This window comes from Cebus imitator, unplaced genomic scaffold, assembly GCF_001604975.1.
Source record: "Cebus imitator isolate Cc_AM_T3 unplaced genomic scaffold, Cebus_imitator-1.0 Scaffold148, whole genome shotgun sequence".
Classification (NCBI taxonomy): Eukaryota; Metazoa; Chordata; class Mammalia; order Primates; family Cebidae; genus Cebus; species Cebus imitator.
Genome location: NW_016107463.1, coordinates 4,825,275 through 4,832,188, shown reverse-complemented (window position 1 = coordinate 4,832,188; position 6,914 = coordinate 4,825,275). Strand labels below are relative to the sequence as shown.

Sequence of the window (6,914 nt, the reverse complement as noted above, 5' to 3'; positions counted from 1 at the left end):
AAACATTTAAAGCCATAGAAGTATTTAGTAATTAAACAACATTAATCAGATATAAAAAAGATACTATCTTTCCTTAAATGAATAGCTCAAGAAATTTGGACCTGCTAGACTATCTGGGTTTATGGTCACTGTATTAGTTTTCTGTTGTTGCATAACAAATAACCACAAATTTAGAAGCCTAAAACATCACAAACGGTTCATATCACAGTTTCTGTGGGTTAGAAATCTGAGTATAGTGATGCTGGATTTTCTGCTCAGAGTCTCAGTGGGCTGAAATCAAAGTGTTGGCTAGGGCTGAGGTTCTTGTCTAGGCTCAGGGTCATCTTCTAGGCTTACTGGTTGTTGACAAAATTCATTTCCTTGTGGTTGTACAACTGAAGTCTCTGTTGTTTTTCAAGCTGTCAGCCTGGGATGGCTCTCAGATCCTAGAGGCTGCCCACTGTTCCTTACCATGTGATCTCCGCAGGCAGTTCATTACATGGATGATTGCTTTCTCCTAGGCTAGCCAAAGCATGTCTCTCTAACTTCCTCTTTTGTGAGGAAACCTCTCTGCTTTAAAGGGTTCAAGTGATCAGATCAAGCCCATCCATACAGCCTCTCTGTCTTAATGTTAATTCATTTAAAACCTTGATTACATCTGCAAAATGTCTTCACAACAGTTACCAAGTTTAGGTTATTTTTTTCTTCTTCTCCTTCTTTTTAATGAAAGCAGTTGTCTTAAAGGATGCTACGATTATTTCCTTAAGTATGTATATGTGCCACATGGCATATTTTGGGGATGGGGATGATGAAATCAAGCAATGATTGTGCAGACATGTTCTAGAAAATTGTTAATTCACTTGGGACTAGAATAGTTCTCCAGAGAGCCATCACAAAATTTAGAGGAATATTCTACAGTACAGTTAAAACCAGTGCATTTTATTTCTTATTTTTAATAACATCTTTATTGACATACAATTCATGTATTATAAAATTTATCCACTTAAAGGGTACAGGCCAGGCATGGTGGCTCATGCCTGTGATCCCAGCACTCTGGGAGAGGAGACTGAGGCAGGTGGATCACAAGATCATGAGGTCAAGAGATGGAGACCATCCTGGCCAGCATGGTGAAACGCCATCTCTACTAAAAAAAATACAAAAATTAGCTTGGCATGGCAGTGAACGCCTGTAGTCCCATCTACTTGGGAGGCTGAGGCAGGAGAATCGCTTGAACCTGGGAGGTGGAGGTTGCAGTGAGCCAAGATCGTGCCTCTGCACTCCAGCCTGGTGACAGAGCTAGACTCTGTCTCAAAAAAAAAAAAAAAAAAAAAAAAAAAAAAAGGTACAAATCAGTGTTTTAAAACTGATATAAGATTTACATACTGTAAAACTGACCATTCTAAAATCAACAATTCAGTAGGTTTTAGTATATTCAAAATTGTGCACCATCAGCACTAATTCCAGAGCATTTTTATCACCCCAAAGTACATCCCATTCCCATTAGCACTCGCTCCCATTTCTTCCTTCTACCAGCACTTCACGTATTATAGCTATGGATTTACTCCATACTTCAAGTAGCTATGTATTTGCTTATTCTGAACATTTTATATCAACAGAATCATACAATAAATGTTTCGTGTGTGTGTGTGTGGTGTGTGACTGGCTTCTTTTAACATGCTCAGGTTCAACCATGCTTTCACATATAGCTTTTCATTCCTTTTCTTGGCAGAGTAATAAGCCATTGCAGGGATAAAACCCCTTTTTTTAGCCTTTCATCTGCTGATAGACATTTGGGTTGTTACCACCCGTGGCTTTATGAATAATATTCCTATGAATATTCATATACAAGTGTTGATGTGGATATATGTTTTTTATTCTGTTAGCTGTATCCTTAAGTATGAAATTTCTAGGTCACATGTTAACTCTACATTGAACATTTTAGAGAATGGTCAAGCTGTTTTCCAAAGTGGCTGAATCATTTTTACAAGCGCACTAGGAATATATGAGTGTTCCAATTTCTCCACATCCTCCCTAACACTTATTGTTTGTCTTTCTTATTTTAGCCATCCTAGTGGTATAAAGTGTATCTGCTTGTGGTTTTAATTTTCATTTCCCTAATGGCTAATGAAGTTTAGCATTCATTCATGTTCTTATTGGCCATTAGTAGATCTTCTTTGGAGAAATGTCTAAATACTTTGTACATTTTTAAATTGTCTTTTTACCCTTGAGTGGTAAGATTTTTATATATCGGGACACAAGACTCTTATTGTAAATATGGTGTGCAATATTTTCTTAGTCTGTGGGCCGTTTACTTTCTAGATAGTGTGGTTTGAAGCATAACATTTTAAATTTTGATGAACTCTAACTTAGTTTTTCTTGAATTGCTTGTGCTTTTGGTGTCATATCTAAGAAGACATTACCAAATTCAAGGCAATTTGTTGCTGTCATATTTTCTTAACAGTAGAATCTAATATGAATGAATAAAGAAATTCAGAAAATGGTCACTTGAAGATGTTTGTATCAGGCTTCACTTAAGTGAATTTAGTTATTGACGAGGGCATTTCTGTGCGAACCTATTCCCACGGGGAGAAATTAATTCACACATTCATTTAGCCAGTATTTACTGAGCACTTTGTATATTCTAGGTATTGTTCTAGGCTCAGGGGACACAGCTGGGAACAAGACCAATTCCCTGCCCTCCATACCTTGGTTTGGATAGGAAACACACAAGCAACAAACATAAAAAACTTCAGATAGCAAAGTAGGGTTGGGCATGAGAATGGATGGGAGAGGTTCCATTTGGATGGGATGTACAGGAAGGACTCACTCAAAGTTTCATTTGAGTGGAGAACTTGATGAACAGAAGCAGGCAACTATGATAAGGTCTGGGACAGAGTTTCCGAGGCAGAAGAAATACCAAGTGAGATGAGAACACACTGGTGTGTATAAGAAAGGGCAAACAGGTCTTGCATGTGTTGGGGTAGAAGGGGGGTGCAGGGTGAGAAAAAGGAAGAGTGACAGGTAATAGGGAAAGCATATGAATGTTAACATTCTGGCTGCTCTGTGAAGACCGGACTCAAAGGGGCAGAGCAGACAGCATCTTTATCTTGTCAGAAGGCTGTCACCTTATTCCGAGGCTTCCCTTGCAATCGCTAGACCCTCAAATGTCGCTGTTTACCTGGCGATTTGAAAGTGAACTTCCTCAGGTTTTGGAGCAGCTGTTACCTTTGTTTAAAAGCAAGGAACATCAGTCCGCTGTGACGGACCTTGGCGCCCCAGAGGGGAGTTCTCTTTGGGCAAGGGCGGCAGGCCTCCTTCCATCAGTGCAGGCGATGCTCTGGTTTTACAAAAGTCTTTGCTTCCGTTAGTGTTTGCCCTTTCAACTGAGCAGCCTTTCCTGCTTTCCTGGCCGTCCCTCATTCTGCCTCTCTCCTCGCGCTTCCCTGGTCCTCCTCCTTCGCCCTCGTTTTCAATCCTCAATCGTGCATTTTCTGATGCTAGCAGGATTTGAACTGAGCATGTTTCCACCAGGGCGACCTTAGCAGTTCGCCCTTCAAGATCCAGATCCAAAATCCACCCTCTGGTCTTCGGCCAAGGAAAGGGGGCGGGTGGGGAGCGCGAACCTTATCTCCCGGGCTCCGCCTCCAGGGGGCTGAGAGCGAGTTTCCAAGCCTTTGCGCTCCGCGCTGGCCGCTGCAGGGAGAACAGACTCCGGGCGGAGGGCTGCCAACCCGCTTCAGCTCAGGTCTTCCTCGGGTTGGGCTTGCCACTGCCTGGAACATCCCTCTCCCCCCTGGCGCAACACTCAGCTGGCTGCGACGGCGACCCCGAGCTTGGACACTGTGCCAGGTAAGGAGACACCTCCTAACTCCCCTCTCGCTGCCAGAATGACATCTCGGGGGGCCTCAGGGCTGGCCCCCCAGGGGCTGCAATTTGGCATTTTGGATTTCCTAGGGGTGCAGTCTTTTCCCTGCGCCAAAGCAGTTGGTGAACTGCCTGGTGAAGTCCTCGCCCAGGCTGGAGACTGAGATGTCAGGGTTTGTCTTGCAAAGTTGCTTAGTGTTAATGAATCTTGGGAAGTTCTCTGGGTGCAGGTTCCTGTCTTGGAGTGTTTGGCCTCTGAGTACTATAACGTGCGTTGATTTACTCCCCCGAGCTCAACCCCACCCTCTGCTTTTAGCTTCTTGGAAGGGTCTCCACCGTCCACACGTGGCGCTGAGCGCGCAGAGCTGTGGGTCTGGGGCAGTGCTGGGTGGGCCAGAGGTTTTTTTAATGGTTGCTGCATTATGGACGCATTCCGGGACCTTAAAAAAAATCGATGCTTGAGCAGCACCCCAGACCAATTGCTCAGAATCTCTGGGGGCGGGACTTTGAGCATCAACATATTTAAAACTATTCTCAGGTGATTCCAACATGCAGTCGAGTATAGAAAGCAGCAAACTACAGCAGTGATTTGCTGTGTGGCATCTGGCCAGGGGCAGCAGCAACAGCACCTGGTAACTTTGAGAAATGAAAACAAAACCTAGGGCTCTTGCTCCGCCCTAGACCCACTGAACCTAAAACCCTGAGGTTGGGGCCCAGAAATCTGTTTTAATGAGCCCTCCAGCTGACGCTAGTGCTTGTTCTAGTTTGAAAACGGTTGGGTTGGAGCTCATTTAATCAGGGAAGACACCTGCAAATTTCCCACCACCAAGGGAGGAGGAACAGACCACTTTTCAGAAAACCTTAGGTATTTATTAGTAGAGTTTTGCCCATATTAAAAAAAAGAGATTGCTGTGGACTTCAAAAGATCTTACAAAGGGGAGACTTAATCATCATCGAATCATTTTTAAACAGTGGAATTTGCATACTTGCTTTAGGAGAGAATAGGAATTTTTCCTTTTCTAAAAATTGAAATGAAGCCAAGGAAGAAATATACGTTAGTCTTCCAGCTGTAATAACAGGAATCTCTGACCCCTGAGGAGATGTTCCTAGATCATCACTGTCATCAGTACAGGTTACAGAACTCACGTGCAGTATTTTTTCTTTTCCTAAAGCAGTTGGAAGGGTTTAAGGGATTCATGCCAATTCTCTTTAGTAAAAGGCAATTCAGTGTTGCAGGGCTCTGGATTATTGAAGTGGACCACTTTTTTTTTCTTTTTATACATATCTGAGATTTCAAAATTTTGACTAAAATAGTTCCAGCTGTTTCTAAGCTATTAGTACAAAAATAGAATGACTTTGCAAATGGGCTTAAATGGATTAGAAATCTGACATCGGATAAGAAAATCTTGAATAGGCATGACTCCAGTCTCAGCACATGTGTGCTGCAGTGAACACAGGGCTAACTGTACCAAGACTTTTTGTACAGAGAACATTTATTTTCCAAACTGCTTTTTTCTGTGCCAATTTGTGACTGAGGTATGTAGACTTGTTAAGGGTTAGGTGCTAAGCTTGTATTTAGAGAATTTGGGGAAATTTAGATAGTGGTTAGGAACAGGAACTTTGGTCTGAGGCAGACCTGGGTTCGAGACCTGCTCCTCTGCTTGTTTGTGCTCTTGGATAGTTGTGTAACTTCTCTGAGCCTCACTTTCCTCATCTGTGAAATGGGGGCTGTACTAGTACAACACTTACCTCATAATTCACATTATTGTCAGAGTTAAATGAAATAGTGCTTCTAAAATGCCTAGCATAGTAAGTTAAATATTTGTTAGCTCAAAATACAAACCCATGTATACTGTAAAATGACCTAATCCTCAAACACCTTAAAATAAGATCTGTGTTGATACATGATTAGATTTTGTATTTACATACCAACTGCACCCTTAGAAGCTGACTATATGGGCATCCTCAAATCATCTATAATTTTATTACATACTTTATATAGAACTTTCTGGAAAAAGCTTTAGATTAGCTTCAAATCATCAGTCTAGTTTTTCTTTAGTCACGTGGGTGAAGGATTTCACCTTCTGATAGCTTTTATAATGTAATAACATCCATATTTAAGTAGCCTTAAAATCTGGCTCTTCAGAATACTTTTCTTTATAATAGAAAATCCAAATGGTGAGAGAGCATCTAAAAGTGGTATGGTGTAGTCTCCAGGAGAGCTAGTTTAGAAGTACTATCTGGTGTTTCTTAGGTTCTTGACAGACAGAATAAAGGAAACCCTATCCAGTTACATCATGGTTTGTTCAAGAAAATATAAGAGAAAGCAAAATGAGGACACAGAGCAAGGACAAGCCTAAACTGGCAAAAAGGGTAGGTGAGGTAATGAGTCCTTTTCTTCCTTAGCTGCAATAATGTCAAAGTGCTTCAAGTCTCTCTGTCTCTCTCTCTCTCTGTCTCTCTCTCTCTCTCTCTCTCTCTCTCACACACACACACACACACACATACACACACATACACAATTCCTTTCACATTATTTGATTGGAATTGATCTCCATTATCCTCTTAGGGCCAAGTAGATCTGGTGAAAAATATTTATGGTATTAATGTCAAAAAAGATTCGAAATGATTCTGTACTTTGAAATTAATTTCCATTCTCTTTTATTTTAGTGACAAGTCTAATAGTGTATTACTGAGAATGCATTTTATGACTCATCTGGCATCTTTAAATGCAAGAGGTTATAACCTGCCTATTACCAATCTTACACGACTTCTATAAGACTAGACATAAAGCAAGAAAGTCCTCCATCCAGGAAATCAGATCTTCATTAGGATACTTAAAAAAATATAATTTAGTGTTATTAAATTGATTAGAATTATAATTTAATGTTAGTTAACCAAATGTAATTACAATTTATTATAAGTAGGGTTTCTATTTGACTCACAGTGGAATGAGGAGTAGCTGTGGGGATGAAAAAGGAAAGTTAGAGGCACATCTCTTGATGGGAAAAAGGGAGGCATTTAGGAGCAAATTCAGACTCTCTTGAACTCCTGAACTCAGGTGATTCACC

The 6,914-nt window shown here is 41.1% G+C and overlaps 1 protein-coding gene across 1 annotated transcript in view; it reads left to right on the top strand.

The window, feature by feature from the left end:
* Window positions 1-3,633: 3,633 nt before the first annotated feature.
* The window catches only part of COL21A1 (collagen type XXI alpha 1 chain), a 191,064-nt gene continuing 187,783 nt past the window's right edge, over window positions 3,634-6,914 (top strand). The window contains exon 1 of the mRNA XM_017542926.1: window positions 3,634-3,828. The gene's annotated coding sequence lies outside the window, so the exon portion shown is untranslated. The remainder of the gene's footprint in view (window positions 3,829-6,914) is intronic.